At 33.7% G+C, this 25,343-nt stretch overlaps 1 non-coding gene and 1 pseudogene across 1 annotated transcript; both read left to right on the plus strand.

Annotated features, from left to right (window-relative positions):
* The first annotated feature begins 3,838 nt into the window (after positions 1–3,838).
* Positions 3,839–3,945, plus strand: LOC149493110 (small nucleolar RNA R71). The gene has a single exon (XR_016318662.1). It is a non-coding gene; the product is annotated as a small nucleolar RNA R71 (small nucleolar RNA).
* A 14,347-nt stretch (positions 3,946–18,292) lies between these two features.
* On the plus strand, positions 18,293–22,221 carry LOC105645347 (beta-bisabolene synthase-like; annotated as a pseudogene).
* The last annotated feature ends 3,122 nt before the right edge of the window (positions 22,222–25,343 follow it).

The following is a 25,343-nucleotide window of genomic DNA, read 5'->3' on the forward strand; positions in this document are numbered from 1 at the left end:
GCAGAGCATCAATTTCCTTCTGGTTTGTTACACCCTACTTCTATTCCAGAGTGGAAATGGGATAAGGTTACTATGGATTTTGTGACTGGATTGCCTTTAACTCCTAAAAAGAAAGATGTTGTATGGGTAATAGTTGACAGACTAACTAAGTCGGCTCACTTTCTTCCTGTTAGGACTAACTTCACCATGGAGCAGTATGCAGAGCTTTATATAGATGAGATAGTGAGATTACATGGGGTTCCTTCTTCCATCATTTCAGATAGAGATCCGAGATTTACTTCTAGATTTTGGAAGAAGCTACATGAGGCCCTGGGTACTAAGCTGAATTTCAACACAGCTTTTCATCCTCAGACTGATGGTCAGTCAGAGCGGGTTATTCAGATTTTGGAGGATATGTTAAGAGCTTGTGCTATTGAGTTTGAGGGCAGTTGGGAGAAGTACATTCGACTTGTAGAATTTGCCTATAATAATAGTTATCAGTCGAGTATTCAGATGGCCCCTTTTGAAGCACTATATGGCAGGAGATGTAGGACTCCACTATGTTGGTCAGAATTGAGTGAGGGCAAGATTATAGGTCTAGATTTGATTTGAGACATAGAGGATAAGGTCAGAATTATCAGAGATAGATTGAAAGCAGCTTAAGATCGTCAAAAATCTTATGCGGATTTGAAGAGGAAAGATATAGAGTATGCAGTGGGAGATAAGGTTTTCCTTAAGGTATCTCCGTGGAAAAAGATATTGAGATTTGGAAGAAAGGGTAAGCTTAGTCCTAGGTTCATTGGTCCATATGAGATCATTGAGCGTGTGGGTCCATTAGCCTATAGACTAGCTTTACCACCAGACCTGGATAGGATACATAATGTTTTCCACATCTCTATGTTGAGGAGCTATCGGTCCGACCCATCACATGTGATATCAGTGGAATCTGTGACTATAGAGCCAGATTTAACTTATGAGGAAGAACCAGTGAGGATACGCGAGGGAAATCAAGGAACTAAGGAATAAGAGAAAAAAAAACAAAATGTTAATTACTTGCCTCCTTATGAAAAATGTAACCACTTCTAATTTGTGATCTAGCTTTAATAAGTGACATAAGACGGTGCTCCGGCACCGATTGTGGCATCCGCCGTCTGTTTCTCCGGGATTGGTCGGTGGGTGTTACAGAACATCTTTGACTAATAAATTACAAAGAGGTTTTGTGATTTTCGAGAAATCCTTGATAAACCTTCTGTAGAACCGTGCATGACCAAGAAAACTTCTTATTCCCTTCACTGAGTTAGGAGGAGGAAGTTTTTCAATTACCTCGATTTTGGCTTTGTCTACTTCAATTCCTGCATAGGAGATCTTATGCCCTAAGACAATACCTTCACTAACCATAAAGTGACATTTTTCCCAATTTAAAACAAGGTTAGTGTCTTCACATCGTTGCATTACTAAAGATAAATTATGAAGACATGCTTCGAAAGAAGAGCTAAATACAGAAAAATCATCCATAAATATCTCAATAGATTTCTCAACCATATCAGAAAATATGGACATCATGCATCTTTGGAAGGTTGCAGGAGCATTGCATAGTCCAAAGGGCAATCTCCTATAGGCAAAAGTGCCATAAGGGCAAGTGAAAGTAGTTTTCTCTTGATCTTCAGGAGCAATAGGTATTTGAAAGTATCTTGAATATCCATCCAAGAAACAATAGAAAGGATAACCTGCAACTCTTTGAAGCATTTGATCAATAAAGCGTAGGGGAAAGTGGTCTTTGCGTGTTGCTTTGTTCAATTTTCTGTAATCTATACACACACGCCAACCTGTGACTGTTCTAGTGGGAATTAATTCATTGTTTTCATTTGAGATAACAGTCATACCTCCCTTTTTTGGCACAACTTGAACAGGACTTACCCAACTACTATCGGAGATTGGATAGATAATGCCAGCATCCAGAAGTTTTATGATTTCATCCTTCACTACCTCCTTCATGTTTGGATTCAATCGTCTTTGATGCTCGATTGAAGGCTTGTAGTCTTCTTCCATCAGGATTTTGTGCATGCATACACTCGGGCTTATTCCTTGTAAATCAGAAATTGACCACCCTATTGCTTTCTTGTGCTTTCGAAGAACCTGCAACAACCTTTCCTCTTGATCAAGCGTTAAGTGAGAGGAAATAATAACAGGAAAAGAGTTGTTCTTACCTAGAAATGCATGCTTCAAATGAGGAGGAAGCTGCTTCAGTTCTTGTTTGGGTGGTGTACCTTCTTTTTCTTTTTCTTTTGTCTTATTTTCATTATTATCTACACTATGTAAAGTGTTCTCTACACATTTATCAATTACATCTATTCTAAAGCAATCATCGTAGTCCATAAGAAGTTTACAAGATTTTAACACATCAAAAACAACTTCTTCTTGACCTACTCTTAATGTTAGTTTCCCATCATGTACATCAATTAGAACTCTTGCAGTTGCAAGAAAAGGTCTTCCAAGGATCAATGATCCTTCTCTTCCTTCATCAATGTCAAGGATGACAAAATCAACTGGAAAAATGAATTTTCCTACCTTGACTAGTACATCCTCTACAATTCCCTTGGGGTATTTGATCGATCGGTCGGCCAATTGTAGAGACATCCTTGTTGGCTTGAGCTCTCCCATACTTAGCATTTTAAAAACTTCATAAGACATCAGATTTATGCTAGCTCCTAAGTCAGCTAAAGCCTTTTCAAAATTTAAATTGCCAATATTACAAGGAATAGAAAAACTCCCTAGATCTTTAAGCTTTGGTGGCAATTTATTTTGAATGATCGCACTGCATTCTTCAGTCAGTTTCACCATTCCTTGGTCATCAATCTTTCTTTTCTTGCTCAAGATTTCTTTTAAGAACTTTGCATAGTTGGGCATTTGGGCAAGAGCTTCAGCAAAAGGGATGTTTATTTGAAGCTTTTTGAAGACGTCCAGAAATTTCATGAAGCTTTGGTCATCCTGCGTCTTTTTCAACCTTCGTGGAAATGGAACGGGTGGAACATAAGGTTTCACTTCTTCCCTCTCCACCAGATCAATGATAGGTGCCTTTCTCTCTTCTTCTTTCTCCTTCTCCTTTCTGGGTTTGTCCTCCAATTCTTTAGCACTCCTCAAGGTTATGGCTTGCACCTGTTCTTTAGGATTTTTCTCAGTGTTACTAGGTAACGTACCTTGAGGTCTAGCTGCCATCATGTTTGCAAACTGTCCCATTTGGATCTCCAGATTTCTTACCGCAGCTTGTTGGATTTTGTTGTGTTCTCTTGTTTCATTTATGAAATCCATGTGCGATTTCGAGAGGGCAATAAGGAGATCATCATGAGACTTTTTCTCAGGAGGCAAGAAACCTAGTGGTGCATTTAAAGTGTTGTTAGAATTACCATATGAAAGATTCGGATGATTTCTCAACCTATTATCGTAAGGATTCGAATATGGATAATTCCTCCTCTATTGGTTCATCACGTAGTTTACTTGCTCCAAAGTTTGTGGATTTGTAGAATCTAATATGCATTCTTCAACTCCATGTGGTTCGTTGCATCTGTCACAGGTTTGCATGATAGAGTTCACAGATTTAGTGGTTAGTAAGTCTAACTTTCTTACCATGTTGTCAACCTTTGCATTTAGGGCAGTGATGGTATCAATTTCATAGATCCCAACAGTTTTTCTTCTTTCAGAACTGCTTTGATAATGGCTATTGCTTGCCATTTCTTCTATTAAATCATATGCTTCATCGATCTCTTTTCTTTCGAAAGATCCTCCTGCAGCTCCATCAAGTGTAATCTTAATATTAGGTGACAATGAATTATAAAAAGTTTGGACTTGTAACCATTTGGGCAAACTATGGTGAGGACATTTTCCCAGCAAATCTTTAAATCTTTCCCAAGCTTCATATAAGCTTTCTTGATCATGATGAACAAAAGTCATGATCTCATTTCTCAATTTGGTTGTTTTAGAAGAGGGAAAGAATTTAGCCAAAAATTTCTGGGCTAATTCTTCCCAAGTTGTAAAACTTCCAACTAGGCAAGATTGTAACCATGATCGTGCTTTATCCCTTAGAATAAAAGGAAAGAGTCTTAATCTAATGGCATCATCAGAAACACCATTTTGTTTAAAAGTATCACATATTTCCAGGAAATTAGTGATGTGAGCATTGGGATCTTCACTAGGGAGTCCCCCATATTGAATAGAAGCGGAAAGCAACTGAATAATTGCTGGTTTGATTTCAAAGTTATTAGCTTCCACTCTTGGTCTAGTGATGCTGGAGGTAGCTCCATTAAGAGAGGGCGTGGTGTAGTCTCGCAAGGTGCGGACATTTTGTTGTTGTCCGATCTGAGGATTTGCAGCAAGAGGTATGTTCGGAAGTTGAGGATTAATGCCGTCCATGTTTGATTGTTGCTCAGATCTATTTTCTTGTGCTCTCCTTGCTGCGTTATTTCTTCTACAGGTTTTCTCAATTTCTGGATCAAAGATCAGAGGTTCTGTTCTTCCTGATCGTCTTTACATAAAACTTGAGATGTTCTAAAAAAATTAAGAACAAATGAATAAATAAATGTCTAAATTAATAATAAGATAATTAGTATTGATATTGGTATTGCCAATCCCTGGCAACGGCGCCAAAAACTTGACAGTTTATTTCGCAAGTGTACGAATCGCTACAAGTAATATATGAATAAGTAAGTTATCGTTCCCACGAGGATTGTAATCCAAGTACCAAAATTATGTTATCTTGTTATTATTTAAACGATAATTAAGAGATTTGTTGAATAAAAGTAGAATAAACAAAAATCAAGTAAACAAAAGTTGATTAAAAGGAATCAAGGGGTTGAAACTACTAGGGGTTTTGATTTCACTTAATTCTTTCCAATTTATTTCATTAGTTCATTAATCAATTTAATTATTCAAGTAGGGGAAACAACTCTGAATTCCCTAACAAGTTCTTCCGATGTATTGCTAGCTATTTTAATCCCATTTAATTTTCTATCTTCCAATAACGAAATCAAATATGAATTAAATCATTAAGCTATGTAGTTGTTTAAGAATTTACAATTTAAGTTTGATAAATTGTAAAAACCCCCCATGAGTCAAACCATATAGCTTCCGCATCAAGTTATTATTCTCATGTGTTTTATTAACTCTTTTCATATCAAAAGTCCTTCTTCCGATAGTGATAATTGAAATAATTCAATCTAGGGGAAAATTCTGCCTAGAAGCATTAAGTTCATTAATAAATCATAACTTGAATAAGGAAAAATAAATCTAATTGCATAAATTGGAAAAGAAATTAAGCTACATCAAACCCCCTAGTATGAGAATTTAGTTACACATAGTACTTAAATAAAACTCAACAATACTTGATAAATATTCCATAATCAATAAAGATAATGAAAGAAATAAACAAGATTAAGAGTTTAGAAATAAGAACTAGTGATAGGATGTTGGATGGCTTCCTTGAAACACTTAACAACTCTTGAATGCCTAACTTCTAAAAGAGAAACTATCTACAAGCTATGAGAGAGAGAGAATAGATGTAGAGTGGAATGTAATGTGTGGGACGGGATGATTTGAGATGAACTCTCCTCTTCTTTATATAGACTTCCTTGGTATAGGATTTCATATGGTTTAATGATCAAAGTCTTCTTTTGTTAGGTTGTAACGCTCTCTTTTAGGTCTCCATTTTCTTTAATCATGACTCACCCATGTGCATAGAGTTGATCTTGGTTTGCATGTGAGGAAAGTTGTCCAAGATTTGCTTCATAATTTGGTGGAAGTTGGTTGGCAACTTTTGACTAAATTTTAGTTTTCTTGATTGGCACGGGCGTGCTGCCTGGCACGGTCTGGGGCATGCCAGGCTCTGGAGGTCTGGCGCTCTCAGCACGGGCCGTACGATTCTGTACGGTCTGGGGGAGTTCCAAGGCACGAGCGTGCGTACTGGCACGGCTGCGGACGTGCACTCTTCTGGAAGTCTGGAAGTTGTGTAGCACGGGCGTGCTTCAGCTGCACGGGCTAAGCTTCTGTCTCCAGTGTGTGCATGGGCGTGTTCTTTGGCACGGCTTGGGCGTGCATCTCTCTGGAAGTCCGAGGCATTTGAGGCATGGGCGTGCGCCTTAGCATGGGCTGGGGCGTGCACCTTCTGGCTCTTTGCTTTGATTTGCCTTGTGTTTGGCACGGCCGTGCGCCGTAGCACGGGCTGGGGCGTGCTAATCATGTTTTGCCTTATTTTTGTCCTTTTCTTGCAAAATCCCACACTTTTTCTCAAAAATCAAGTGAGTTGTGTTTCAAGGAAGCTTTTAAATAAAAACATAACAATATTATATAAAAACTAATTTAGATAAATAAAAATTGCTAGAAATCTTAGTAAAAATTACAATAAAAACATTATAAAAACTAACACTATCAGAGATCTTCGATGATTGGGGTTTTGATTTCATGGCGCCATTTCCATCCTCTTATTCTAAACAATACATTCTAGTAGCAGTGGACTATGTCTTGAAATGGGCTGAAGCAGTTGCCTTTCCCAATAATGATGCCAAGAGTGTGATGAACTTCATAAAGAAACATATTTTCACACGTCATGGTACTTCAAGAGCGATAATCACAGATGGAGGTAAGCCCTTTTGCAACAAGTACTTAGATTCCCTTCTTTCAAAATATGGTGTTACTCCTCGTGTAGGTACCCCATATCACCCTCAAACAAGTGGACAAGTGGAAGTAACTAATAGGGAGATCAAGAAGATACAGGAGACTACGGTTGGCCAATCAAGGAAGGAATGGTCTGAGAAGCTTGATGATGCTCTTTGGGCCTATAGAATTGCATTTAAAACACCAATTGGTATGTCTCTATATCGAATGGTCTACGGTAAGGCTTGTCACCTCCCTGTTGAGTTAGAGCACAAAGCATATTAGGCAATCCAGTTTCTTAACTTTAATGCTAAAAAGGTTGGTCAAAAGAGGTTGCTTCAATTGAATATGATGGATGAGATAAGACTCCATGCTTATGAGAATGCCAAAATCTATAAAGACCGCACCAAACAATGATATGATAAGTAAATTATCCTAAGGAATCTAAAGGTAGGCCAACAAATACTACTCTATAATTCTCGATTCCGTCTTTTTCCAGGTAAATTGCGTTCTAGATGGTCTGGCCCATTCACAATCAAAGAAATTTTTCCATATGGGGCAGTTGAAATAGTGGATGGTGACCGGAGTTTCAAAGTCAATGCTCAACGCTTAAAAGTTTACCAAAATGAAAATTTGGCTCTAGTCAAATCCACTATAAGTCTTGCTTAGCCCAAATTGGGTTTAATGCGTCAAGCTTAACGACGTTAAACAAAAGTGCTTGTGGGAGACAACCCATATTCTTTTCCTTAAACTTCTTATTTTAGTTTATTTTTGTTAAAATTTTCCCAAAATTTTCACCATGTTTGTTCTTTTTTTTTTAGCGAAGCACTTTTAGGTAAAAGTTGAGGTACAGGCTTTAGCACGCCCTGGTCGTGCTCATTAGCACGCCCGTGCATCAAATAGGGGGAAATTGCTTCGAGAGTCTGACTCTAGCATGCCCTGGCCATGCTATTCAGCACGTCCGTGCTAGGTAAGTTGAAATTTTTGCTCTCTCAGGTCAGAGACTAGCATGCCCTTACCGTGCTAATGTGCACGCCCATGTTTGGAAAGCCAAATTTTGCCTTGCAAGTCAAAGGCTAGCATGCCCGTGCTAGGTAAGTTGAAATTTTTCCTCTCGCAGGTCAGAGGCTAGCATGCCCAAGCCGTGCTAGTCCGCACGCCTGTGCCCATCATCGCCTCATAGACCCAGTATCAAGCACGCCCTGACCGTGTCAAGTGACACGCCTATGCCATGTTCCAAATCTATGTATTAAAAACATGACTTTTCGATTACCGCGCACGTCCCCCATTTACAGTGCACACCCTAGCCACATCTTTTCTCATCAAAGCACGCCCTAGCCGCCCTCTCCCTCTTCTCCATCTTTTTTTCTCTCAAACCACCAAGCTTAGTAACCCTAATTTCTTCTCTTTTCTCCTTCTTTCACCATGCCTCCAAGGTATAAACGAAGCAGACCAGCATCTTTAGTGGTCACGAGAAATCAGCCGATTGCCCGTCCTTCGGCCGCTTCTCCTCCAATGCTCCTCCTCCTACAGGTCCAACTCCTCCTCCATTTGAGATCGACTCACCAGAACAACAGGAAAGATACAATAAACTCTCTCTTCGTCCTATTTTGCCAAATCATTTTATTGATGAATCTGCATTAGCACAAGTGGGGCTTAGAGATGCTATTTTAGAACCCCTTAAGTGCTTTGGCTGGGAACAGTTTGTTGCAATGAAAGACCTTGTTTATGCACCTCTAACTTTAGAGTTTTTGAGTTCATATTCTTCTCATATTCGTCTATTGCCTATTAATTTCCCTAGCAAAATTAAATTCAGACTTTTTGGGAGAAATTTAGAACTTTCAATTATTAAGGTTAGTCATATATTTGGTTTTCCCACTAAAAATGCTTTAAATCAAATACCTAAGGATTTTATGGATAGCAGTACATGGTCCGATCTGACAGGAGAACAAAACTATAATCCTAGGTTTTCAAAAGCATCAAAATTGAGAAATCTCGCCTTAAGGTATATATATAAATTCTTAGCCAACACTATTTTTAGGCGAAGCGAGAGTGATAGGGTGTTGAGTCTTAATGAATTATATTTTATATGGGTGATCGATCAGGGAATTTTGTTGACTGTTGGCTATTGGTTATGCTTGCGATGGGCTAGAGTTGCATGGGCAGATAAAGGAGCCATTATGATGGGGTGTTTTGTGACCTGAATTGTATCATATTACGAGTTTAGAACCCTGCTAGGCCAGTTTATGATAGTGTGGGAGGAGGAAAGGGCACTAGGCGAGACTTAGATGTCATGGTGCATATGAAATTGGTGGAAAAGGTAAGAGATTCGTACCGTATTGTGGGTACTCGAGAATAGAGTTTTGATGATGAAGAGGCTGAGGGTGCTGATGACACTAATATGGAGGAGGGTAATCCAACTCCTTTCCCTGGTTTTAGTACTTCTTCTAGTGCAGGTACCTTTGGACCTGGTCCTTCTTTTTAGGGAGCATCTCACTTGTCCAACGATGAAGTTCTTGCACGTACGTTGTCCCAAATGGACATGTTTGATACTCGCCTTAATGGAATGGAATCCATGATTGCTGACCGTTTTCAGTGCATAAAGATTACGCATGGGAGCCTCGACTCTAGTATAGACACCATGCAAGGCCAATATCAGGGAATTGTTAGTCAACTCCAAACCGTGATCCAATTGTTGTAGCCACATCCACCTCTACCACCTGAGTATTAATTATTTTTGGTTCTTTTTCATTCATTTTTCTATTTTGAATTAATGTTCCTCTTTATGTGTATTCAGTATTTTGGATATATTATCTTCTTGTTTTTAGTGTTTTCTGTTTTCTAGCTTTATTATTTTCCAACACCTGGTTCCTTTCGTATCTTTTCCTTCACTCTTATTGTATTTTTCAATACAATAATGGTAATGGTTCCTACACTTTCTTATTCTTTTACATTATTGATAATATGATAAGTTTGGGGAATTGCTTTAAAGCTCATTGAGGACAATGTGTTAGATTAAGTTGGGGGAGGAAAAATTTTAGCTTTAGTTAAAATTTTAATTTTCTTTGTTTCCTTAGTTTAATATGGTTGTAATAATAGTGAGCAAATTTAAAAATTATCGTAATTCATTAACTTGCAATGAATGTAGTTGTTTTTCGAAGTTAATTATCTTTAGCTTAAATTTTAATTTTTAACTTAACACTATTCTTTGGTTTAAACTATTTGTTTCTAAGATTATAAACACTAATGTTTGTGAAATTTATGATATATATAGGTATGTTTCAATCTAAATTTATTTAACATTTGCATTCTCAGAACAAATTAGAATTCCCTTTGAGGCAAAATTTTAAATGCTTACATTTAGAAAGAGATGATTTAGGCATTCTTTGTTGAACTTCATATTTAGCCTAAACCACCTAAGTTAAAATATGACTTTTGTAACCAATTTGAAGCCTATAAACCATAAAATTTTCTTATTCACCCTTATTAAACCTAGCCATTAAACCAATTTCAATTCTTACCCTGAGTGCAATAATGTATAATTGAAGGATTTGATTTTTATTGAAACATAACGACAAAAAGAGAAAATTCCATTAAAACTAACAAGAAAAGCAAGTAGAAAAATTCAAAGAGAAACACCCCATAGAAAAAGCAAACAATCAAGAATTCAAGTTTGGGGAAATAAAGCAACGAAGAAATTATCAAAAGTGTTATGAAGAGACCTTGCCAAAATTATCTCTAATATTGAGCTAGTGAAGAACTTCCGTTTAGATCTCCCTGTTACAAATAAAAATTTGTTTTTAATATAAATGAAATTCTTGATATTATGCATTCCTTGTACTTTTGTCTGCCATGTTATCCTTTTTCCTTCAAAGGATCCATTATATCCCTAAAACCCCATTACAACCTAAATAAAGACCTTTTGATATTTTTAAATTGTATGCATTTCAATTGTGGAGAAGGGATGACTAATTTTGCCTATGTGAATGTTGAACTTATATTGTTAAACATCTTAGTTAAAGATTAAGTACTTTTTGAGAAAATTCATATTCTATTTGTCATAGGTTGAATAATTATTAGTGTTGAAAATCTTGTTAACTTATGTTTAAATTAAGGAATGTGTTTTATTGAAAATTGAATCTTTACTAGAATATAATTAACATAAGAAACACTTGATTTATTCTTATGTTAATGATTTGAAATTGTGAATAATTATCCCCAACCATATTATCCCCAACCATATTAAGCTAACTTTGATAGTTTGTTTAGCTTGCAGCTTTCTTTAGTTTTTAGTTATGTTGCTTGAGGACAAGCAATTGTTTAAGTTTGGAGAATTTTGATAAGTGTTATTTTAAAGTACTTTTAACATAGTATTTATTAGGATTTTAGTATTTTTTATTACTTTAATTATTTTTTATTTAGTTTTTCCTTGAATCAAAATTCACTTGATCTTGAGGAAATTTGTAAGGTTTTGGCACAGAAAAAAGCAAAATAAAGCAAAACACTCAGGCCCCAGTACGCCCAAGCCGTGCTATATGGCACGCTCGTGCCAAAAGAGGACATCAACCCAAAGGTGTGTTTGCTTAAGCACAGCCCGTGATGCATCTCATCCGGGAAACTCAGAGCCTAGCACGCCCTAGCCATGCTATGTGGCACGCCCGTGTCACACATCCTTATCTAGGCGTGCCCCTAAGCACGGCCCGTGCTAAACCTTCCTAGAACTCAAACTCCGGCACGCCCTGACCATGCCGCACAGCACGCCCATGCTACGTATCAAGTGCTATCTTGAGTCGAGAACGCCAACTAGTCCCTATCAGTTACATGGGCCCACCTGAGATATTTTCCTAGCATAAAAATCAAATTCTAATCCTATTTAGGCGCATGGAAGTGTCCTAATTGAGAAGAAATTCAAAGCCTAAACAGTTTCATACTTCCAAAAAGATTTCTTACTTAATAAAGGACTCTATTCCCTAAACGGAGTCGGATTTTCTCCCAGGAAAATCTATATAAAGAGAGGAGCCATTCATTGTAGAGATATCTAGAGTTTTAATAATTTTTGCTCTATTGTTGTTCTCTCTCTCCAAGACTTCAAGTGTTCAGGATTTGTGCCAAGACTCAAGGAAGCCGTCCAGACTTAACTGTTGACTAGTTTTTTTCTCTAAACTCTTAATCTTGTTTTATTCTTTCATTACTCTAATTGATTATGGAATTTTTATCAAATATTATTGAGTTTTAGTTAATTACTACATCGAACTAAACTCTCATACTAGGGATTTGATGTAGCTTAAATTCTTTTTCAATTTATAATATTAGATTTGTTTTTCTTTGTTCAAAATATAATTCATTATTTAACTTAATGCTTCCAGGTAGAGTTTCTCCCCTGGATTGATTTATTTCATTAATCACTATCGGAGGAAGGGTTTTTGATATGAAAAAGATAATAAATTACATGAGAATAATAACTTGATGCGGAAGCTATATGGTTTGACTCATGGGGGGTTTTCATAAGTTAATGACCTTAGGTTATGAATTCACAAAACAAACCATGAAATTTAATGATTTAATTCATGTTTGATTGCCCTATTGGAATATAGGTAATTGGACAGGGTTAAAATAGCTAACAATACATCGGGAGAGCTTGTTAGTGATTTTAAGGTTGTTTCCCCTAGTTGAACAATTAAAATTGATTAACGAACTAATAAAATAAATTGGATAGAATTAAGTGAAGTCAAAATCCCTAGTAGCTTTTAATCCTTGATTCTTTTAATCAAAAATTGCCTTGGTTTCTTCTTATTCTCTTTTATTTGCTAAAGTTAGTTTGTTAAAATAAATTCCCCAAATCGCCGTTTAGATAATACTAGGTTAATATAATTTTGGTGCATGGTATACAATCCATGTGGATATGATACTCTCTCATTCTATATTACTTGCAATTTCGTATACTTGCAAAAATCACTGTAAAAAATCAAACAAGAAGAACTATTATATTACTCAACCCATAGTGCACTATAAAATTTAACTTTTTCTTTTTTTTTTATATGTATTCATGCTCTAAATATAATAAAACTTCAAATATGACGAAAATAAATAATTACTAAAATAACGCAGAACATAAAAATGAATAAAATTAAAAAGATAGTTACTCTATATTTTGGAGAATTACTCTATATTCTGGAGAAATAGCTTCACATCTCAAAGAAAGTACGGTTCTACAAAAAATAGATAACGATATTTCTCATTCTTTTCATTGCTCATGATCCACTCCAAGAAGAAGAAGAAGAAGAAGAAGAAGAAGAAAATGGAGTCCATTGCATTTGCTTGGACAGAACTGAGTCGATGACCCTACTTGTTGTTGTTGTGCTACTGCCATTGAGAGAGAGAGAGAGAGAGAGATAGAGAGAAGATAAACAATAAATCAACAATAGCAATAGCGAAAGAAAGAATGTGAAATCTAAATCTCTAAATTATTGAAATTTGGCAAATTAGAACTAGTTTGAAGAGATTCCTAAATGGGTAAATTTATAAAAATAACCTGAATTTTGTGACTTGTTGTAAAATCACCCTAATTTGACCTTTGTACCTCAAACACCCCAGTTTATAAACTTAGATATACCGTCACCCTTTTCAAATTGGAGCTACGATTTTAAATAAAATAATATAAATGTTAAACCTACTACATAACCTTGGGTTAACCTAACCTAAGGCTTGAAACACGCCGTTTTGACTAACCAAATTTGCTCATCTCTTCCAAACTTTCATCTCCCTCCTTCGATCTCCACTGTAAGGCTATTGTTCTTCCTTTGCTTTCTCTCTCCTCTATAGCTTCTTCCTTTAATGCATTAAATAACTAACAATAAGTTATTTCCTTTGCATCTGTACATATACGTACCCTCAACTCCAAAGTCCCCACTCATTTTTCCAATTATCTAGTTTTTGCTCAAATTATTCAAAAAATCAACAAAATGCCATTGTTATAGAAGCAAATGAAGAGGCGATGGTAACTCTACAATCTTTCTATAGTTCTTTTACACAATAAATGCAGCCAAATATTGTGCCTTCTCTTACCCTTTACAATGTGCAATTATCATCAAATAAAAGATTAGTTGTTTGATTGTGATTGGATTTGCATATATACAAATAAAACATGGTTGGACTGGATAATTTTAACAATTATTATGACCGTTGTTAAAGAAACAATAAGTCTATGCTTAATAACCATGGGATCTTTATAGTCAATGATGATGTTATTCACGCTCCACTTTACAGTGAAGATCAATGGAGGTTTGGGAGAGAGAAAGTGATGGGTACTTGTGGCTAGTCAAAGCAGCGCGCTTTGCAAGTTTTGGGTTAGGTTAACCCAAGGTTATGTAGTGGGTCCCATATTTATATTATTTTATTTAAAACCCTAACCTCAATTTGAAAAGAGGGTGATAATATATCTAAATTTGTAAACTGGGGTGCCCGAGGTACAAAGATCAAATTATGGTGATCTTATAATAAGTCGCAAAGCTCATGGTATTTTTATAAGTTTAGCTTTCCTGAAATTTCCCATTTCTTCATTGATTTTGTGGTACAAGAATTCCTTCTCTCTTCGTTTTTGCTGTATATGACTGCTAACCAATTTGAGGGATTTTGGGATTTACAGACTATAGACTCCCCCTCTCTCCCCAGTATCCCTTAATCAAGTTAATAGTAAAAAAAAAAATTAATATTTATTTTTACATTGATCATGTGTAGCACACGCGGACTAGTCAAGCAATGAAAGGAGCAATTTGTAAGTTTATGTCTAAGGTGGAGAGATTTTTGTAAAAAAAAGGTAAAATATGGGAAAATTGTATATTGAGTACAAGTTCAGGGGGCATTTTGAACCTTCTTTCTAAGATAAAACAAGCGGCCCATCAAATATTTAAGAGTCAAATATGTTACTTAATATAGCTATTTTCATATTGCTTTAGCACAAGTTTGAACTTAACTTTAAAACAGATCGAAGAAAATAATGTTGAAATTTATCATACAGATACAAATTCAAAAAAAAGCAAACGAACTATCAAATGACAAAAAGACATTTTTTAACGTGTTCAACTATTGGCCTATGTGGATATATGCACATATACTCGAAAGGGATTTGATATATATACCTATCTTATTGTTGTATGTTGATGCCTCATTCTAATAGCTTCCTCCTCCAACCTTTTAGACTATGTTTGTTTGATGTAATGCAATGTCATGTAATCAAAGATATAATACAATGAAAAATGTAATGGAATGGAATGTAATCAAGATTCTATTACTATGTTTAGTAATGGAGTTAAAAACAATTTATGGAATGTAATCACCATTCAATTTTTATTTTTATTTGTAAACATATAATGTAATTAGCACACCGCCACCGCTATCATCATCACTCCACCTCCACCACCACCACAACCACTACTCTACCACCATCACTACCACTACATTATTATTAATAATAAAAGAAATATTTGAACCAAAAGTTGTTCGTTATATCAAACCATTATAGACTATTTAGATCTATAAACTATTTGGACTAGAAAATTAAAAAAATAAACTAAAAAAATATATTGTCATAAAATAAAAGTTAAAATCATTGAAAATTAATTTTTTTTACACAATTTTATATATTTTTGTTGAATAAATTAAATTATAATATAAAATTATGGTATTTTCATTTTTTTAGTGATTTTCCGTTTCATTCTTTCTATTCGTATAACTATAAAACAATAATTAATGATGTGGTGGTAGTAGAGTGGTGATGGTGGTGGTGATTATGATGGTAGGTGGCGATAGAGCGGTGGTTGCAGTGGTGGTTGCGGTGATGGTAGTAGTAGAGTGACGGTGATAGTTACAGTGGTAGGTGGCGTAGAGTAAGTGGTGGTGGTGGTCGAGTAGTGGAGTGATTATTGTAGTTGAGAATAGAGATAGATTTTGACGATGGACTTTACATAGATTTTTTTTGTTTTTTTTTTTTTTGGTACAATAAGGGGAGCCAAGGCTCAAGACAAACTAGACAAGCTACCATAAGCAATACCAACAATATCATGATTAATTAAACTAACCAAACCAGGAGGAGGCACAGAGAGTGTATGACAACCAAGAGGAAGAGATGCAGCCCACGTGGTATTCCGATGGCTGAAATTTCATTAATTCGCCAAACGAATTTCACTGTTACACAAATAATAATTCAAGGATTTTTTATGTTACAAATTAAATTTTAGGCTCCACAATGTGATTGTGGCTATAATTTAGGTATGATGGGTGAAAGAAAATGAGTGTGTAATTGATCTAATTTTTCAAATTGAAGTGTTCAATAAAATAAATTTAAAAATTGATGTGTTTAATATGTGTAATTTCATAAATTAAAATATCTAATGGGTCAAAGTAAAAGTCGACGGTGCCATAAAATTAAAATAATAGAATTCAATGGTAAATTTCAAGCATTTTTTATTTATTAGGAGGCTCAACAAGCAGAAAGAATATCTTAAACTACACAATATAGCTAATTCTCTCATTTTCTCACCAAACAAGTAAAAAATCTTATAGCTCGAATCTGAGACATTTCATTCCTGTCCGTATAAGTAAGAAAACCAACCAAACATATAGATTGGCTAGTAATATAATGCAAGGTATTTATTACATAAAATAAATATCTTTTATTACATTATACTTAAATTCCATTATGGTGTACCAAATATGGCGTTAGAGATTGGCCAGTGGATGGAAAGCTTTATGTATATATCCAAGCAATATATTTTTCAAAGAGACGATTAAGTAAGTTTTGGCCAATTGGATAATGATAGATCAGGCCATTGAACCTGATTTTTTCCTTAATTTTTCCATTAAAATATTATCATGTGAAATGGTATGTTTCATAAGGTTTTCTACGTAGAAATGTGAAATGACAAATCATAATATTTCTCTCTCTTCCTTTTCTCAAACTCTTTTTCTTTCCTCATCCTATCTCTTTGAATCATCCCTCACCTAAGCCCTCACTTTATTTTTATTTTATCATCAACAATAGCCATGATCACGATTTTAGAATTGCCGATTCCAATTATAAGAAAGGTGGAGTTGAAATCGAACCACTTTTAGGCAGTTTCTGAAACAGTTTTAGAACTGTCAATTCTGGTTTAATTTCAATTTGAAATTAAAATTAGTTAATTTATTTCAATTTTTTTAAAATTATTTTTTAGATTTTAGCTTGAATAAATAATAATAATAATAATAATTATTATTATTATTACTATTGAAAAAAATAAACCAATTTTTAAAAAACTAAAAATTTATTTTAAAAAATATAATAAAAGAAAAAAAAACTAGTTGGAAGTGTCTTTAAGACCGGAACCGTCAATTTTAAATTAAAACCATTGGTTCTGATTTTAAAAAATGAAAAACTGGAATTGAATCTTAAAGCACACAGTTTCAATTACTGTTAGAAACCAGAAACTGTTTGATCATGATTTATTGCCTGTTTTAATCGGTTCGATTTCAATTTGGTTCCGGTTTGTAACCGAACTGATGTCATACCTAATCAACAAGCCATTACTGTCGAAGTGCCCCTCACTGTCTAAGCTCCATGAACAAGCTATCATCACCATTTTGTACCTTCTTTTTTTATTGTATTTCCTTTTCTTTCTCATGTTTGGTTAAATTTTTCTGAGTAATATTTCTGATTCTTCTTTTTTTTTTTTAAAGAATATCTACAAAGTCGTATATGATTTGATTCTTCAATTTTTGGTTGATTGAATTTTCATGGATACTATTTGAGTTTTTGACTTAATTTAAATATGACCCATATTTTGAGAAGAGACTCAAATTGATGTTTTGAGGTAATTACAAACGTGTTGATATCTTCTTGCTCTTCTTTTTTTCTATGCTCTTCTTTTTTTCTATTGTTTTGTTAAACTTTTTTTATTATTTTTTAATTTTCGAATTTATTTTTTGGTCAATTTTTTTCCAGAAAATTATTTAAATTTTCGATGTAGACAAACGTTTGGCATGTTAAGTAAACATTGCATTGATGAGAGAATAAAACTTGCCAAAATTAGGTAGAACATTTAAATTCGGAAATGTGTACTGCAGCATGTAAGTTCAATGCATAGGATCTAATGGAAAATACCACCAAAAATAAATAAATGAATAAAAAACCTATGTCAAAATTCACATTTATGAGTTTTGATGTAACGAGTTTTGATATTATATTTTATTTTATTTTAATAGAAGATTACTTTCATCATGAATTTTATTTTCTATATTTTGATTGAATTTTATTTAGTTGATTGATAAAAAATAAAAAAATTTTCTTTTTGGATCATTTAGTTAGATGAACATTAAATTATTGAATTATATAAAGTGACAAAGTAATGAATTTGACAATAATTTAGAAACTAAAAATTTCTTTACCCTTTAAAACTTATTTTTTTACTAGACTAGTGTATGAAACTAACAATGCAACAAGAAATTTCCAACAAAAACAAGTTATTGGCATATTTTACTCTTTTTATCCACTGAGCTGTCAACTACTTATTGAGCAAGGAATTGCTTATTTTTCCTTCTGTATAAACAACTCTTGATTTATGAGTTAAGCATATTGAAGAGAGAGTCTTCTTATTCTCTCCTTGTATATCTCTCTAGAGTTTGTGCAGTTACAACAATGGCTCTACAAGCTGTTCTGTCATTTCCTCTTGCTACAAGTAGGCGCTCTGCAAATTATGAGTCTACTGTTTGGGACTATGATGTTCTTCAGTCACTTCCCAGTAAACACTCTGTATGTTACTTCATCTTCCTTTGATTTAATATATTTAAATATTATCTTATACATAAATCATATATCTACTTACTATCAGCTATGTGTGACTGTTCGTTCCAAATGTTATTTATAAAAACTCTAGGGTGAGAAGACCCAGAACTCGATACCTCTTACTCGTCTTATATGTTACAAGATCAACCGGACTACATATGATCTGACATCTATTACAGCCAAAGTGGATATGGGGATACTTGCACATATTCCAGGTTGAGCACATAACAGATGAATATGTGACATCTACAGATTATAACCAAAGTGAATATTCCAGGTTGAGCAAAAAACAGATGAATATCTGAATTCTCACATACTTGGCTAACCAGCCAAAGTGAAGATCTGACATCTACAGATTATAAAGTAAAACATAATAATTGGGAGCAAAATATATCATGTACAAAATATCAAAACAAATTGTGTTAACAATTTAGCGCAACAACTTGAATGTTTCTGTGATTAACACTTTGGTGTTCATCATTTCATATGTTGAATATTCACAATATTTGCATTATTGCAGGAAGAGAAACCTACCAAGCAGGTTGAGAAACTGAAAAATGAAGATAAGAGTCTTATTAATAGAGAGATGGAGCCATTAGCCAAGCTTGAGCTCATCGATGAAGTTCAAAGGCTAGGCTTGAAGTACCAATTTGAGTTGGAGATTAAGGATGCACTTAATGCTATCTATTCAAATACAAATAATGGTTGGCCATACGATGATGATCTTTATGCTACTGCACTTCGTTTTAGGTTATTTAGACAGCATGGGTATCATGCACCCGAAGGTACCACCAATTCAATTATTTGTCATTTATATACTTACCACATTTTCTAATTTTGGCTGTAGCCTACAGATAACAGGATACTGAACTCACAAACCTTTTTCTTTCCTATAAATTGGTAAAAATCTAATATATTAACGAATATCGAACCACTAATAAGGCTCTATTTGGCAACAGCTTTTGAGGGCGGGTTTAGAGTTTTTAACTACGTCAAAATACTGTTTTTGTAAATTGTCGTTAGATAGTATATAAAATAGCTATTAGTGGATAAGATGACGCTTTTATTAAAATGTTAATCTATCTAACCTTTAGCGTTTCCATTTTTTGATTTAAATTTTTTTGACAATTATGTCCTTAATTAACTTATATTATCCTTAATTAATTTATATTAACTTTAGTTTAAAGTCTTTCTTTCCAATGGTTGCTATGGTACTACAAGTCTGCAATTAATTTAAAAAATTATATTTTTTTTACTCAAAATTTAAACAGAATAATTTAATAATGAGTTAATAGAGGAATATGTAAGGAAATTGTATTATCATTTTAGAAATGATAATGATTTCAATTTATATAATTGGACTACTCACTATAAATTGATATTTTTTTGACAGAAAAATAATAATACATTATATAAATTCTATCTTTTTTTATAATGATTTCACTTCTATAGTCATAAGTTAAAATTCTCTCCTAATATTTAAATGTCCCTTCTTGTCATTTTATGCTCAATAGCTAATTAAATAAAATTTTTATCGAATATTTTTACTCTAAATAGTTGTATAAACAGCTAACGGCTATTAAAATAGCTAGTATTGTCGAATAGGCCTTAAGTCTAGTGATGCTAATAATAGCCATTAGAAACCTTGTGCTTGTTTGAATAATGTTAATTTGTTTTATGTTTTAATCTTTTTTCATTATATAAATTATTTAATGCAAAAATGAACAAAATGGATACTAAGGGTTTGTTCAGTTTTAGAAAACTGGAGTAATTTTTTAGAATAATTTTTCAAGATAACTAAAAAATAGAGTTTTGTTTTCAAATTAGTCAGTTTTCTAACTGGAAAACAATTTTAAGTTGTTTTTCAGAGTTTTTCTTTATAACAAAAGACATATTTTCTAATTGTTTTCTACTTTTAAAAATGATATTTTCATAATTAAAATTATAATATTTGTAAATAATTTTTTCTACAAGAAAACTGTTTTCTATAAGTAAATTAAAACAGTTATAGAAAACTGTTTTCATTTTGTTATCACTCTCTATACAAATGACATTCTCATTTGTATTTAATTTTATTTGGATAGATGTATTTGAGAGGTTCAAAGATGAGAAAGGTGAATTCAAGGCATCACTTTGTGAGGATGTGAAAGGAATGTTGAGTATGTACGAGGCTTCTTTCTTTGGGTTTGAAGGTGAAAGTAACATAGATGAGGCCAAGATCTTTAGTACCAAAAGTTTGATGGCTCTGAAAACATTTACATCTGGAAGTTTTGGCAGGAAAATGGAGCATGCTTTGGATATGCCAATCCATTGGCGGCTGAATAGGATGGAGGCTAGATGGTTTATCGATGCATATGAACAAGAGCAACACATGAATCCTACTTTGCTTCAACTTGCTAAATTGGATTTCAACATGTTGCAATCTATTTATCAAAAAGAAGTTGGTAAATTGGCAAGGTATAATTTTTATTTTCAATCTTGTGTAGTTTAATAGTAGCACTTTGCTTTTTTTTTTTTTTTTTTCAAGAAAGGTGATAAAAAATATTATAAAAAAGGTAAATTGAAAAATATTTAGCATATAGGGTTGGTTTTTATTGATTAGGAAAAAAATGGGGGTAAAATTGAATTAAAGAATAATGTTTTGGAATTAAAGAACATTTTGATGGATTGTGATAAATTGACAAAAAAAAAAAAAAAAAAAAAAACAACCTTATCCACGTTAGACGTGGCAAGTTGGCTGATTTGATCATAATTTACAGATATTCAAAATTATTTAATTAAGGTAGTGGTTGATAAAATCATTCAATACTTAATTAAAAATTTTAATATCTAACAGTGTTAAATTTTTCGATAACACTTATGAAAAATATCATTTCTGCTGAAAATGATAACTTAATAATTCTAATACATGTATGACGTTTTGTACATTGAGTTGCCCATTTTTATTCTAAAACGGTTTAATTTAATTTATTTATTGTTTCACAAAATTCATTTGTTTTCCAATAGTATGACGATATTTAACCTGATGATGACATTTAGCCAAATTTTTGTGTGATTAATTTAATTAATACTATAAAATTTCATGTGGTGGACTGTGGATTTGGGATTAAATAAAATATAACTTTTCTCGAGACAGGCTGGTGGAGCACTACTTTTGGTTTTGTGGTATAGCTTTTGAGCCAAAATTTGAATCATTCAGAGAAATGGGAACAAAAATTATATGTTTCATTACATACATAGATGATGTTTATGGTTCACTAGAAGAATTGGAACTTCTCACAGATTTTGTAGAGAGGTAACAGGTGTTTAACATCAAATTGCAAACATTTCTATTTGGGTCAAGTTTTTTGTCTTTTAATGTTCATTTTGTTGAAATTACTGGGATTGACAAGCTTCCTGATATGATCAAAACAATCTTGCTGGCGATTGGACTATGAAAGAGAAAGGCTTCAATAGTATTCCATATTTAAGAAAACAGGTTAAACATTGTGTTTAACATAGTTTTTAAATGCCTATAAAGTTAACTCAAACATGTAGTTTTTTTTTTTTTGTCCTTTTAATTGCAGTGGGCAAAACTCTATAAGGCCTACCTTACAGAAGCAAAGTGGTACCATAAAGGATACAAACCAAGATTTGAAAAGTATCTAGATAATGCAGTTATTTCAATAGCAGCACCCCTCATGTTATTTTGTTCATATTTTCTTGTTAGATTATTTAATAATCTATATGTGGCTCATGTGATTAAAGGACTGATTCTAATTAAGGTGACCCGTTCTAATTAGGTGGCCCAAGATGATGGTTATTGGGTTTAATGGATAAGAGCCAGCTAGGGTTTTAATACCCTTCCTCTGCCTTATAAAAGTAAAATGAATCAACAGCTTAGGGTGAACACAGAAAAGAAAACAAAGTAGAGAGTGTGATGGCTACCTCAAACACATACTGTGATAGCTTGTTTGAGAGAGCTCATAAAAGAAACTCCCGTAGCTATTGATTATTTTCTCACCATTGATAGAAAACTTATGGACAAAAGGCTAGAGGAAGAAACGTAGATCTGCTGTTATGGAGAGAATCGAATTGCCGCAACGAGGTAACCCATAACATAGATCTGCTATTATGGATCAAGGTACGCTTCCGATTATTGTATATTCTTGTCAAACAAAATCTATAAACAATAGATCTGAGCTATATTAAAGATTATTCAACATGCGGTATCATAGCCTGTCCCTGTTCTAGATTTGTTTGATAGCGTTTTGTTTGGCTTAATTAATGAAAATTAATTTCATATTGTGAAGTTGATTTATATGGTATAAGCGAAGCCAAAAATTATAGAAATTTGAAAACTGTTTGTTTTCTTTATGCTTTATAAATTATTTTATTGTTATTTATAGAGAATGGTTATAATATATTATTTGGTTATGTTGTTAAAGTTTTGAGATCTTAATTCAATCTCTTAAAATTTTTTGCATAAATCAATGTTTAATGAATGGAAAACTTGTTAGTCACCAAAGTGGCCTTGTTTGGATTGTTTTAGACATTGATTATGCAGTTTTCAATTGTTCATATTTGTGTGATGCTGTTAAATGATATAAAAGTTAAAATTGAACAGTTGAGTTCGTTGATTATAATTGTTAGGTTACCCAAAGGTAGACCATTAATTATAATCAATGGCATTAAAGAGACTTATCATTGTACTAATTAATATGAATGTATATCCAAAGTTAACATGCATATTATATAGAGCATTATTGAATAGTTGAATGGAATATAAAAAAAATGTAATAGGATTCCAGAAAGGAGCACGGGCGTGCTGCAATGAGCACGGGCGTGCTATGGACTTCCAGAGAGAAGCACGGGCGTGCTTCTCTATGACTTGCATAAAGGCTCGCAAGTTGCTCCACAATGAAAGTCTATTAAAGTGTTTTTTCTTCTTGGCATCATTATTGATTAAAGCTATGCATTTAAATATTACCCAAAGGTGAATCTAGTTGCATAATTAAAGTTGTTATTTGTTTGAATCCATTTTTGCTTACTCAAAGCATTAACGTATGAGTATATGTGTAATGTTGCAGCTTCCTTTAACATGTTTGCTATGGGCACTGGGTTGATTAAGCTCAATGGATTGAACTATGCTGATTGTTCCGAACAAATCCATTATCAGTTAGGAGTTCTAGACTTGGATCTAGCATTAGTCTCTGAAAAGCCAGCAGCTATTACAGAGACCAGCACTGAAGCTGACAAGTCTCATTATGAGGCTTGAGAGCGGTCTAACAGGCTAAGCTTGAACTTAATGAGTATGACAATGGCTGAAAATGTTAAGCCATCAATGCCCAGAACAGACAATACGAGAGAGTACATGCTGAAAATTAAGGAATACTCCCAATCGGATATAGCTAACAAGTCCATCGTAGGATCCTTGATGAGTAAGCTGACGACCAAGAAGTTTGATTGGTCACAATCCATTCATGATCATGTGACTGGTATGCAGAATTTGGCAGCCAAACTAAAATTAATGGGAATGGATGTGAGTGAATCCTTTTTAGTTCAATTTATTATTAACTCACTTCCTCTTGAGTTTGTTCAGTTCCAGGTGAATTACAACACCCTTAAGGAAAAATGGAACATTCAGGAAATCAAGGCCATGTTGATACAAGAGGAAGGGAGATTAAAGAAATTGAAGGAACACTCCATCAATCTCACATTCCATAATGGAGCTAGCAACAGCAACAACAAATTAGGGAAGAAAGGCAAGAAAAGGGACAGTGCCCCAATGAAGGTTAATGAGGGCCAAATCCATAAGGAATTGAAGTGCTACTTCTGTAGGAAGAATGGTCACTTCAAGAAGGACTGTCCTAAAAGGAAGATTTGGTTTGAAAAGAAAGGTATACTTTATGTTTCAGTATGTTTTGAATCAAATCTTATTGAAGTGCCTAATAATACCTGGTGGTTAGATTCTGGTGCAACTACTCATGTGTCTCATATTATACATGGATTTCTTTCGATCTAACCCATAAACGAAACTGAAAAGTTCGTATTCATGGGAAACAGAATGAAGGCATGAATAGAAGGAATTGGGACTTATGGATTAATCCTGAACAATGGTTGTTATCTGGATCTTGAAAAGTGTCTCTATGTTGCTGAATGTGCTAGAAATCTAGTTTATGTAGGGAGATTGGATAATGTTGGTTTCAGTTTTAAGATTTGTAATGGTGTTTTTTCATTATACAAACTTAAGTACTATTATGGTTCTGGTACTTTGATTGATGGTTTGTATCGTTTTAATCTTGATGCTGAATTTATTGAATCCCTTTTTAATATTGAACACAATATAGGTATTAACATAGTGCACATAATGAATGTTCTGCTTTCTTGTGGCATTAAAGGTTAGGTCACATATCCAAAGAAAGGATTTTGAGGTTAGTGAAAGGTGGAATCTTACCTCAATTGGATTTCACTGACTGGGACGTGTGTATAGGTTGCATTAAAGGTAAGCAAACTAAGCACACATTAAAGAATCCAGCCACAAGAAGCAATGAATTGCTTGAACTTATACACACTGATATATGTGGCCCTTTTGATGTTCCCTCTTGGGGTGGTGAAAAATATTTTATTACCTTTATCGATGATTTCTCACGATACGGTTATGTATATTTACTGCATGAAAAGACTCAATCAGTGGATATCCTTGAGATATTCATTAATGAGATAGAAAGACAGTTAAATAGAAAAGTTAAAGTGGTGAGATCTGATAGAGGTGGTGAATATTACGATAAATTTAATAAAAATGGACAATGTCCAAGTCCATTTGCAAAGTTCCTTGAAAGTCGTGGCATTTGTGCGCAATACACAATCCCATGTACACCTCAACAGAATGGTGTAGCCGAAAGGCGGAATCGTACTCTTATAG

The sequence above is a fragment of the Jatropha curcas genome, chromosome 10 (assembly GCF_041381405.1).
Source record: "Jatropha curcas cultivar XTBG-Jc1 chromosome 10, XTBG_Jcur_1.0, whole genome shotgun sequence".
Taxonomy (NCBI): Eukaryota; Viridiplantae; Streptophyta; class Magnoliopsida; order Malpighiales; family Euphorbiaceae; genus Jatropha; species Jatropha curcas.